We start from the raw sequence: 12,985 nt of genomic DNA, 5'->3' as shown, positions 1-12,985 counted from the left end.
TTCAGTGACTCACATATCTGGCACACCTCCCAACTGTATCAGATGTCTGGTAGGGGGATGTCCCACAGGGTCATTTACTGGGGGGGATGCAGATTATGCACTGGAACCATGGCTGATGACACTCATCAGAAATGCACACACCCACTGAAGAATGCCATAATGAGGCACACTCTCTAACCAGAAATATCACAGAGTGTGTGTTTGGGCTGCTAATGTGACAGTTCCAGTGCTTAGATACATCTGTGGGAGCCCTGCAGTACAATACAGTGACATGTACCATAATATTCACAACATCATAATGGGAAAACAGCTTCAGTAGGATCAGCAGGGGGAAGGAGCATACATCCCACCACCAATGGCAAGGTCATCACAGCCACAGCCACAGACAGATAAGGAGTGACAGGGGAACCACCAGCTCAATATGCCCTCACACTGGCTAAAAGACAAAGCATAGAACACTCACTCACCACTTAGGAGCCTAAAATCTTTATCCTATGCACATACATATACTAACATTGATAACAGGCAACTGTCACAATCTTTACCTCTCCGTGCATTGGCTGTGTACAACTTACATCAGAAAGAGTCAACCCTGAACTAAAACTGTGGCAACTGCTGCATTTACAAGGTAAGTGCTAAACCTGGAATGAATTGTATAATAATACACACACACACACACACACACACACACACACACACACACACACACACACACACACACACACACACACACACACACAAACTGTGCAGAAATTGCCAAGTTAATAGAATCACAAATTGTGTAATAATATGAATGAGTGGCATATCCTTGCATGTTGTTACTTAGTAGTGTAAGCAAGTAAAAGGTGGGATATTTTTATAGAAATGACCTTAACATGTGACAGCAGAGACATATGTGACTTATATGTTCCAGCTGGATGTGAAAAAAGGAAAGTAAGAATAGCAACATATCCTTGTTTGAACCATAACAAATTTAGTAGCAGTTATTGATATATATTTTGATCAAGAAAGCAAATCCAAAGGACATTTTAAGTATGGTTACTGGTGCAATGGTGTTCAGTAAGTTAGACCGCAGGTGAAGGTACTGCTAGTCTGAACTTTAGAGCAGCATTACAAAAATCACAACTTTTTCAAATTATATAAGCGCAGTGAGGTAAAAACATTGGTAATTAGTATTAGTTCTGTAAGTGAAATGTTTCGACTTGTGGTTGATCAGATTGTACCAGGGGTCAAACTGATAAAAGATGTTAGTGATGATATTGCAGACTATACCGAATCCCTCATAAATTTTTAAAAGAATGTTCTTACTCTAAATAAAGTCGCATGTTTGCTTAGAATAACCTTGTGCAGTACAGGATTGTATGTTATACGTTATTTATATCAGATGACCAAAAGAAAGCAAAAGTAATAAGCAATACAACTTCTCCAGCAAATACAGAAAAGGTCAAAAGTCTTCTGGATAAGCTTATAAGAAGATGATGAAGAAAGATGTCTCATTTAGTTTGGAAGAAGAACAAAAGGAAACAGTGGAAATGCTAAGGTAGAGTCTGACCACAGCTACAATAGAGTCTTATTCTGACACCAATTATCCTACATTTCAGGATATGGATGCAACCTGTAATCAACTTCAGGTCGTTTTAGGTCACATGCAAAGCGGACATCAGAATTCCATAGCATGTTCTATAAATTTTTTGTCTGATGATTAAAAGAGAGACAGATAAACAAAAAATGAGGCAGTAGCTATTATCTCAGCATGTGAACATGTTTGTAAATTTTTAAAATACCTTCATATAAATCACAAGTTCACAAGGCTTTGCAAGTCATATTCAATAGCATCGAGATGAACTTTCCCTTAAAACTGAAATATGGACCATGAAGTTTCAACCATACCAGTGTACAGTGCAGTAAAAATAAAAAGGAATGATATTGCTAAATTATTTGTGAAGACATTCTGCAAATTTCACTGAAAGTCTGAGAGCTTTGTGAGACTACATCACTATGTAAACAAGATGGCAAATATGCTGTAGTTGGAGAACTAATATTACAAAAAATTGAAGGTACACCAGTTAAGGGAGCACTGTATTACAGAGAACAAAGAATATTTTACCAGTGACACTTGGCACAAAGTGAAAGTCAGGTATGTATAGACAAAAATGTAAATGAGTAATAAAAGTGTCAGAAGTTGGCTATAGACTAGTAATATCAAAGGAATACCATAAGAGGTGTATCAATACTGAAAATGAGGTGCACTTTGGGATGATGAAAATAAAGTCTGTAGTGAGCGGGGAAAACATATTTTTTTCAGTTTGGACAAAGAAACCGATAGAATGCTAAGAGATTATTTGCTCTTCCAGATAAATACAACTAAAACAAAGCTTTTCTAAGCCAAACATCTGAAATGTCATCAGACCTATGGCTTATACAAGCAGTATCTTTTATGGAAGAGTAGCAAACAAACTTTCTAGTTGTGACAGATGATCACTTACTCCCATTGCTGAACCAGTATTTTGATCATCCTTTCATGTAGTAACACCAGTTCATGACACAGTATCTACTATTTTTAACTTGCCAAAGAAAGAGAAACAGAGAGAGAGAAAACAATGGGGGAGGGGGTGCTGGCAATAAATAATTTTTAAGCACCACTAATTCTAGGGACTCTATAATGTCATAGTACTGCATGCATAGAAAAGTAAAATCCACACTGGCCACAATCTGATGGAGCATAGAAGTACTTCACTGAGAATACCAGTAACACAGTAAAGACTGACTTCATGTATGACTTATTGAGTTACAATTCTGGAATGAGACAACTTTCCAATTTAAACTAGTTGAGAACTCAGTTCAAGGGGGAAAAAGTAATCATGTGTGTTTTTTTGCAGTAAGACCCATGTGGTGGGCAAGATCCTACAACCCAGACTTTACATATATCAGTTTCACAAACATTAGCAAAAGAAATTACACAACAAAGGAATGACTGCCAACACACTTAGAAATTGCAATGACAGTGACTTCTTATGGAAAACAGCAACCTGGAGTTCAACATTAGTGAGTTGAACTGACAGTGACTTCTTATGGAAAACAGCAACCTGGAGTCCTACATTAGTGAGTTGAACTGACAGTGACTTCTTATGGAAAACAGCAACCTGGAGTCCAACATTAGTGAGTTGAACTTGACCGGATCAAATATTGTCCATTTTGCAAATGAAGAGTAGGGAAGCCTAAGGACTATCTGACTGTTAGGACTAATGGTAGTTTCTGGAAACACAGCTGAACACCATGCTAAAACCTTATATTACATCTGTGCAGCCTGCTGTTGGAACTTTTTCAGTGTTACTCAAACACATAATCAGGAACAAAGACACTTATGCTACCTCAGAACCAAGGACAAATGCCAACAATAAAAAACGGATGAAGCGAGATGAAGGCAGACGCCAATAAGGAGAGTAGTAACAGCAATTTACAAACGATAACACTGCTCCCAATATACCAAAACTGTAAGGTCTTCACAAAAAGCACATCGCCAGCATAAAACCAACTCCTTTATTTGACCAAACATGATATTTACCTAGGTTTCGTTCGCACCAACGAACTTCATCAGAATACAAAACACAGTTTGTGAATCTTGCTTAAATACTAAAACCTCCCTTAATTAATTGCTTAATTAATTTCAACTTGCTTGTAAACAACATATTTAATTGATTAATTATATTTTAAAGAACCACACTAAAAACTACTCCAAAATTCATTTACCCAAGTATTGTTAATAAAATAAATAATAATGTTATATTAAATATAACATAATTATTCAACCAAATATGTATTGCAATATTTACTACTTATTACAACTAAATGTTAATTCCTAAGTAATTACTATGTAAAAAACATATATATATATGGTTCTACCTCACTTCACCGACACGCCGGAACATCGACAGGGAAATCGCGAGCCCCAGAAGATCGACAGCGCAGAAGACCGACGCGACGGGACCAAGAAGATCGACAAGCAGAAGACCGACCCGACGGATGAAAGCACCGACGCCGAGGATGCCGAAATGGGAAAAGGCTGTGTAAGTATGCGGTAGTGACGGACGTTAGGGTGCGAGTAAGGTAAGTGGGGATAGGGGTGGGTTAAGTGAGTTAGGGTTAGGGAGCGGGTCAGGTAAGTGTGCGGTAGTGATTGTGTTTGGGTTAGGGGCGGGATAAGTGAGTTAGGGTTAGGGAGCGGGTCAGGTAAGTGTGCGGTAGTGATTGTGTTTGGGTTAGGGGCGGGATAAGTGAGTTAGGGTTAGGGAGCGGGTCAGGTAAGTGTGCGGTAGTGACGGACCTTAGGGTTAGGGTTTGGGTCAGGGTTGTAGGTAGTTGTGTATGTGTGGTTTAGTGTGGGTTTGTAGGGATTTTGGTGTGCTTGTGTTGTGTATGTGGTTTTTGGACGGGGAATGTGTTTAGGTTGTTGATTGTGGTGTGTGAAGTGTATGAGGTTTCGTGTTTGTGTACCGCCGGTTATTTCGTTGTCGGGCATGTGGGATTTCGTGTTTTTGTACTGTCGGTTATGTGGTGTCGGTGATTGCGTTGTCGGTGTTGTGGTGTTTCGTTTATGTGAGGTAGAACCATATATATATATATATATATATATATATGTAATAATGTGCATTAAATAAATATAAATCCTAATATAGTGAACATAAATAAATAATGTATTCATAACATATAATTATAACAATTCTTCTCCTAATATATTATGTAATTTAATATAACATTCATTAATTATTCTATCATTTAAACAAAACTTATTTCATTTAAAAATTCACACACAACAACAACAAGGTATACATTATATTGACAATATATCAGTTCAATACATGTATATATCTATGTGTTGTGTTCCTATGTCCCCTTTAATCTATTTATTTTTAATATAGGTATTATAATATGATATTCATTTAAACCAGGTAAATTGTACGAATCCAAAAGGATCTGCCATTTTAATTCTTTCATATCCAAGTCATATTGTGTAATCTTACCCTGCTGGTCATATATTACTTGGTTAATAACACAAAATTTAAATTTATGATCTACATTGCTAATAATATGCCTTGCCAAGGCATTTGTTGTTTTTAAATGTTGAACATCTAATAAATGTTCTTTAATACGATCCCTAAAATGCCTGCTAGTTTTTCCTACATAAAAGGCCCTAGAATTTTGACATAAACCAAGATATACGACATTTGATGTATAACAGTTAAAGTGTCCATTAATATTATTCCTACAACCATTTACAACCATTTTAGTACCAGTACAATGAATGTGACTACATACGAAACACCAACCACATTTGAAATTCTCTTTGATTCTAGTATTACATCTATCTAAAATATCATTATTGTATTCAAACAAGTTCTTAAATGACGGACTTTTTCTGTATGCAAACTTAATTTGCCCCTGGAATAGTTGACCCCAAACTTTGTCCCTTACCAGCATATTCCAATTCCTTTTAATAATGGACTCAATGATTTCAAAAGTATCATTAAAAGTTGTTATATATACAGGAGTATCATTATATTTACTTTCATCCCTAGATGTATTTGTAGTATTTACTTGCTTTGAAAATCCACATTTTAATATTGCTTTATATGTACCACTGTTCCTTTTTTCTTTAACCTCATTATATATATTTTGACATAGCTGTTCAGGGTAACCCCTATTGGTAAATAAATGTATCATATATTGTAATTTGTCTATGAAATCCTGTTCCTCACTTACCATTCTGGCTGTCCTGACCATCTGCCCTTTAACAATGGCTTTCTTCTGATGGTCAGGGTGCCAACTATTAAAATGTAAGTAAGAGTTTGAAAATGTTGACCTTCTATAAATATTTGTTTTCAAACTGTTAACTTCCTTATTGTAAGTGATTTTTACATCTAAATAAGTGATGTCATTTTGACTAACCTGATAAGTAAACTTCAAAAACCTAACTGTCATGTTGATATATTCAAGGAACAAATTTAAAGCACTCTTATCATGATCCCAGATGATAAAAATATTATCCAGGTATCTGGTGTACATTTTAATATGTTGGTAATACTCTGTTTTAAATATATAATTATTTTCCCAGTAACTCATAATTAAGTTAGCATACATTGGGGCACAAGGTGCCCCCATTGCAACTCCATTAATTTGCTGGTAATAGCTACCTTCATAGTACAAAAAATTATTATGTAATACTATTTCCATCAAGTTAATAAAGGTGTTAATTCTTTCTTGTTCATACAAAGGTGTTTCATATATTTGTTCTTCAAGACATATGAGTCCAATATCGTGTGGTATGGTTGTAAAAAGGTTGCAAACATCCACTGTAACAAAATGATATTCACCTTCCATTTTAAATTCTTTTAATCTACTCAAAAAATCCCATGAATCCTTTGTAATATATGGGAATCTTGACATACTCTCTTTAAAATAATAATCTAAAAAATGACTAATGTAGCAAATTTTGCTTCTCTTTCCATCCACAATTGGTCAAAACTGTAAGTTATTCAACCCCTTATGTACCTTGGGTATGCCAAAGATTCCACTTATTACAGGATTATCATTATATAAATATTCATGTTCAATCTCCAATATTTCTCCTTGATATAACATGTCATCCAATTGCAAGTCTATTTTCTTAAAGGCAATATTGATTTCATTCTTACTCACTTCTGTGTATGCCTCACTCAATAACATGTTAGTCATATAAGAAATATACTCACTGTTGTCACTGATAACCATTCCGTTGCCCTTATCGGGCCTCATAATTCTAATATGCCTATTGTTACATATTTCTTTGAGTATAATTTGCTCTTCTTTAGTCATATTGGAATGTATATTATCCTTATACGCTTTATGAAACATTCTCATGTCATTTTCACTTATCTTCTCAAAAGTAGCAATGTAGTCATTCATGGGAGGATTGAATATACTAGGTTTACTAAACTTTTTATGTTGTTGCTTATTATGGCCATCCTTATCATTCTGAAAAAATACTTTTAAATTTAATTTCCGAGTAAATAATTTTAAATCCAATATAGATTCCACTAAGTTACCATTCTTGCATGGGACATAACTAAAACCTTTTGAAAAAAGATTTACTTGTTTGTCATCAATTAATAGTGTAGAATAATTAAATACTTTAAAATCATCCTTATCATTGGTCACAATAATAGGATTGCTTAAAAAAAATTTTCAGTTGTATTAAATACATTATCTATTCTAACATTATTTTCTTCTATTGTGTCATGTGTGTCCAAATCCCTATTTGGTTCAAAATAACATTCTGGACTACAATCAATAAAAAAGTTAACATCACTATAACTTTCCACAACAACTTCTGTTTGTTCACATGCAACACTGTCTATATTTTAGTCATTATTATCACTTCCTAATGGGGTTATAACATCCCCTTTACTGTCATTAGCCTTACTATCTACATAATCATATTCATATATACTATAATCCATAAGCGTGTCATTATTAGTACTTTCCGCCTCTATCGGCTCTTGATGCAATAAATTTTGACAATTCATTTTACATATATCAGGCTTATTGACATTGTGTGTAACTAATTCACTCAATGATTTTAAATTGATATTATTGACACTGTGTTCTAAATTATACTCGATACATGGTAATAAACTTAATGCATTGTAGGAATTAAGGTTTGCATATAAACTGTCCAGGGCCGGTGTACTCACAATTACATCGGTATTGTCCATACGGCATAAATCAGATAAACCCTGAATGTCCTGATGACTGATACCATAAAACTGCGTGTCTAATGCTGGCCCCGGATTCACATTCATTTGCGCTTCCACCCTTGTTTGTGGTTTCCTAAAAAAGTCTGTTTGGGTCGGGCTCCTTTTTTATTATATTCCTGGATGTTAGTGTGGTCCCCCTGATTTTTTAATCTGTCAGACCGTCTCACGCCTTCGTCTATAGAGTTCTCATGCACACTACGAACGTCCGTCTCTTCGTCGCATTCGTATGGTGGAATGACGTCATCTAGAACTTCCGTTGTTTGTACTGGTCTCCTGTTGCCATGGTTATCTTCGCTGTGAAGTACGGATTTTGGATATGCCTGACCCTAATCATATCTTTGAATATCCCGTTGAATTTAAAAATTTTTCTTTTGATAAAGGATGTCACAACTGTGTGTGACATCCGCAATAATATGAGTGTAGTTATTATAATGCTGATCAAACAAGAGATCTTTTGAAATAACGTTATTAAGTTCTTCAAGTTGGTTAAGTAATTCATCAATTTTAAAGTTATTGAATTTTACCATGATTTCCATAAGCTTAATGCCACAGTTATCAAAGAATGCATGTAATTCATGTAACATATTTTCTTGCTGATCACAACCGTTGGGGTATCTCCAAAGGCGTAATCCTTTGGGAACAATACCCAGCTCAATGTTACGGCTCAAGTAGCTGTTTTCTAATTGAGTTTTTTTAAGCTTAAATAACTTTGTTTCAAACATTTTGAGCATATCCTTCATGGATTTAGACAGTGGGTTGGTATTTAAACGTTGCGGTGATCGTGCACTATGAAAACTATAACAGTTAGTATTCCAATTTTCATTGTCCTGTGCTTTTTGCATATAAACATTACTGTCATTGTTGATATTATCTGAATTACCTTGTTTTGCAACAGTTGGTGGTGTGGTTTGTGTTAAGGGTAAACCCAAACTGTCCCTGGTGTTGCTGACACCAACCGAATCTTTTGTTAAAATTTGTTGAATGAGAACCAAATGTTCTCTTAACGTTTCTTGTATTTGCTGTAACAAGCTCCCGACATCAGCCAGCCCATTCTCACTTCCCATGCTGAACTCAGAACCAAGGACAAACGCCAACAATAAAAACGGATGAAGCAAGATGAAGGCAGACGCCAATAAGGAGAGTAGTAACAGCAATTTACAAATGATAACACTGCTCCCAATATACCAAAACTGTAAGGTCTTCACAAAAAGCACATCGCCAGCATAAAACCAACTCCTTTATTTGACCAAACGTGATATTTACCTAGGTTTCGTTTGCACCAACGAACTTTATCAGAATACAAAACACAGTTTGTGAATTTTGCTTAAATACTAAAACCTCCCTTAATTAATTGCTTAATTAATTACAACTTGCTTGTAAACAACATATTTAATTGATTAATTATATTTTAAAGAACCACACTAAAAACTACTCCAAAATTCATTTACCCAAGTATTGTTAATAAAATAAATAATAACGTTATATTAAATATAACATAATTATTCAACCAAATATGTATTGCAATATTTACTACTTATTACAACTAAATGTTAATTCCTAAGTAATTACTATGTAAAAAAAAAAAAAAAATATATATATATATATATATATATATATATATATATATATCTATGTAATAATGTGCATTAAATAAATATAAATCCTAATATAGTGAACATAAATAAATAATGTATTCATAACATATAATTATAACAATTCTTCTCCTAATATATTATGTAATTTAATATAAAATTCATTAATTATTCTATCATTTAAACAAAACTTATTTCATTTAAAAATTCATACACAACAACAACAAGGTACACATTATATTGACAATATATTAGTTCAATACATGTATATATCTATGTGTTGTGTTCCTATGTCCCTTTTAATCTATTTATTTTTAATATAGGTATTATAGTATGATATTCATTTAAACCAGGTAAATTGTACGAATCCAAAAGGATCTGCCATTTTAATTCTTTCATATCCAAGTCATATTGTGTAATCTTACCCTGCTGGTCATATATTACTTGGTTAATAACACTAAATTTAAATTTATGATCTACATTGCTAATAATATGCCTTGCCAAGGCATTTGTTGTTTTTAAATTTTGAATATCTAATAAATGTTTTTTAATACACTTATGCTACCTGCCTGAGAGAGAAAATTAAAAAAGTAGGAAGAAGGAACCAGGGAGAAGATAAGGTGAAAGGATACACCAATAGCAAAATAACCAAGTGGCATTTGCTTTACAGAAAACAGACAGTCAAATATACATATACTAAGAATATCCTAGATTACTACAAATAAATCTTTCTATCTAAATAAATATTTGTGCATCTGTCCCATGAACTAAAATATTTATGATTTTTTTTCTCATGAACAATCTAAGAAATAATGCACATATTCATTTGTCTCAACGAAGAAACACTTTATGTCAAATTTTTCTTTGCAGTTCTTACCTATTAATAATTTTTGACATAAACGTTGATCAGTTTAGTTAAAATTCTGTTTAGATTATTATTGTAAACATTTTCGTGGTATACAGATACAAGTTTAATAATATATTACATAAAGTCTCCTGATATTCAGGCAAAGCAAAATTTTGAACATAGCCTGTTTTTGCCGTAAATGTTGGTGCTCTGAAAGACTGTAGTGGCAAGTTAATCTATCTTCCTCATAGAATGCTGAATCATTGTTATAAAACACAGTACAAGTGTTCCACATCTGGCCTAATACTTATCCAAACAGGAACAAAAGAAACCACGAAATCCAAAGTGAAGCATGCACAGGCAGGAAGTACTAAATCCACACAGTTTATTTAGAGAAACAAGCTCTTTTGTCTTAATTAATTTAACAGGAGCTTCATCAGAAACCCTGATGAAGTTCCTATATAAAGTTCCTGATAAATTAACTGTTTAATCAGCCTTGGAGCGCCCCTGTGCTTTTTGACTGGGATTATTTTTTAAAATGTATTGGAAGGTCCACCACCAGTTTAAGAAATGGCTGGCACATTCTTTGTTGAATATCCCATAGCTAAACACCCTTAAGCATTTGAGTCACACTAAAGACTTGCAACAGTTCTGGGAACCATTTGTCACAATTGCAAAAACAGCCAAATTCATCTGCTTGATATTTCTAGTTGGTGCAGTTATGAACTTTCATTGTAAATTCAAGACATATGGGCTCTATTTTAGACATATAGAAATACATTGTACTTGTCTATGATTCGTAACATGGATAATCACTAAATTAACCCTGACATATAAAATATAACTGCCCAGTCAAGAATATTTTCTTCATTACAAACTTTGTCCTGGCACTAAATAAATTGAGTTGAACCTGTCCATGCGGTTTGACAAAATAGCATGTAAAGTCATTATAAGCACATTTACAGACCATGTTAATGCACCCCACCCCAAGGATTGTTGGTTCAAGCTTAATGATCACTAAAAATATAAAACAAGTGTCCTTAGCAGAGTATTTAAGAAATTATGGAGGTTTATAAATGAAGCCAACTTTCATCAAGTTTAATGTATTTACCTTGACAGATATGAGAAGTGAATTTATCTAAGGATACTGTACCTTTGCATCTTTTATGGCACCTCAAATGGGAATTCCTGAGGGAGGGTCAAGACCAAAGTCAGCTATTGTATTACACCAGGATGTACTTCACTGAAATGGATGATACAGTGTGGTACCAGGCTAGTTCAGTAAAATGACAAATAGTCCAAAATCTGAAAAAAATAACACCAGAGTATACTCCATGTCCTTTATTTCAACAGAATTTTTGGTATCTCTCCACCCTGTCTTTAGGATAGATTTATGGAAACTCAAGTGCGTAATTTGTATATTTTCATGAATCAGAAATCAGAACCATGTTGGCAACATTAATTCATTACTTAAATACATTCACAAACATTTTACAGACTTAAGGACACATTTAAAGGTACAATGGTGTACATCATTTAAGGACATTAAAGGTACAATGATCTACAAACAAGCACAATACTTATGATAATATTTGAATATTAAATTATAATAAAACATATTAATACTGCAAGGGTTTCATTGGACTAACTAGACTCAACCTTGTCCTTACCATTGTAATATATTAGGTTATAAAAAGTACCTGTAGTATTACCCAATCATTTTAGGTGCCTTGGATTATCTTCTGTTTGTTTTAAGATAGAGCATCACTTTACATTAAAGGTGGCTGATGTTTTTGCTATGAATATCCAGAACATGGGTAGCTACTACATTAGCAACCTTTCTGAAAATTTGTTGCCTCATCAATAACCCACCTTCTAATGAGCATCACTGCCTGTCCCCCCTAAAATGCCAAATGGATCTGGTCAGAGTAGATTTGCTCATAATAATTTCATTTTAAAAAAGATGATGCCATTGACAGACAACTTTTGCATTTCAGTGCTTCATCTACAAAAGCAGTGCCTACTGCCCTTGAAGAATAAATGGCCTTCATTAAAGAATTGTGTATTGATAATATCACAATAACATTTCATGAACTAGATCAGCTATGCAATAGACAATGGCTGGCAAACCAACCACTGATCCATAGTTAGTTACTAGGAATGCAGTTCAGGAGATCCTTAAGGAGCCTAGCCTAAATCTCCAATTATCTCAAAGCACTGTCTGGTTAAATGACTTGCCCAAGTTTATACAGTAGGCAAATGAATGCAGAAAAATTCAAACCTTGCATCCTTGGCATAAGAAGCAACTTGTTAAGAAGTCAAAGCTTTAATCTTCTATACTAACTGCAACACTAAGTAACAACTTTTAACTAAATGTAGAAATCCTTTACAATACAATCTCATAAAAAAGACTGCATCAAAGTAATATGCAACAATGACTGCATAATGGATACTGAAGATCAGACAAATGTCAATCCCTTCACAAATGCTGGTGGCTGTAAAGAATATACTGCAAAACTATATTATTAAAATACAACATATTTATATGATAGCACACAATCCAGGCCTGTTAATGAATTAATTCATTCTCTAGTGCAATGAATAAAACAAAACAATTAAAGACAATATAAATGCTGCAGCAGCCTTGTTTAACAATCTACAAGTCATAAAAAGATTGATAATATTACTGAATACAATATACTGTTTTTTTTGGGGGGGTCTTACATGCTTGCAGGATGCTTACATCTTATTTT

Source organism: Protopterus annectens, chromosome 11.part0 (genome assembly GCF_019279795.1).
Source record: "Protopterus annectens isolate FY-2018-M chromosome 11.part0, PAN1.0, whole genome shotgun sequence".
NCBI lineage: Eukaryota > Metazoa > Chordata > Ceratodontiformes > Protopteridae > Protopterus > Protopterus annectens.
The sequence above is the reverse complement of the archived record's forward strand: the minus strand, read 5'-3'. Positions refer to the sequence as shown.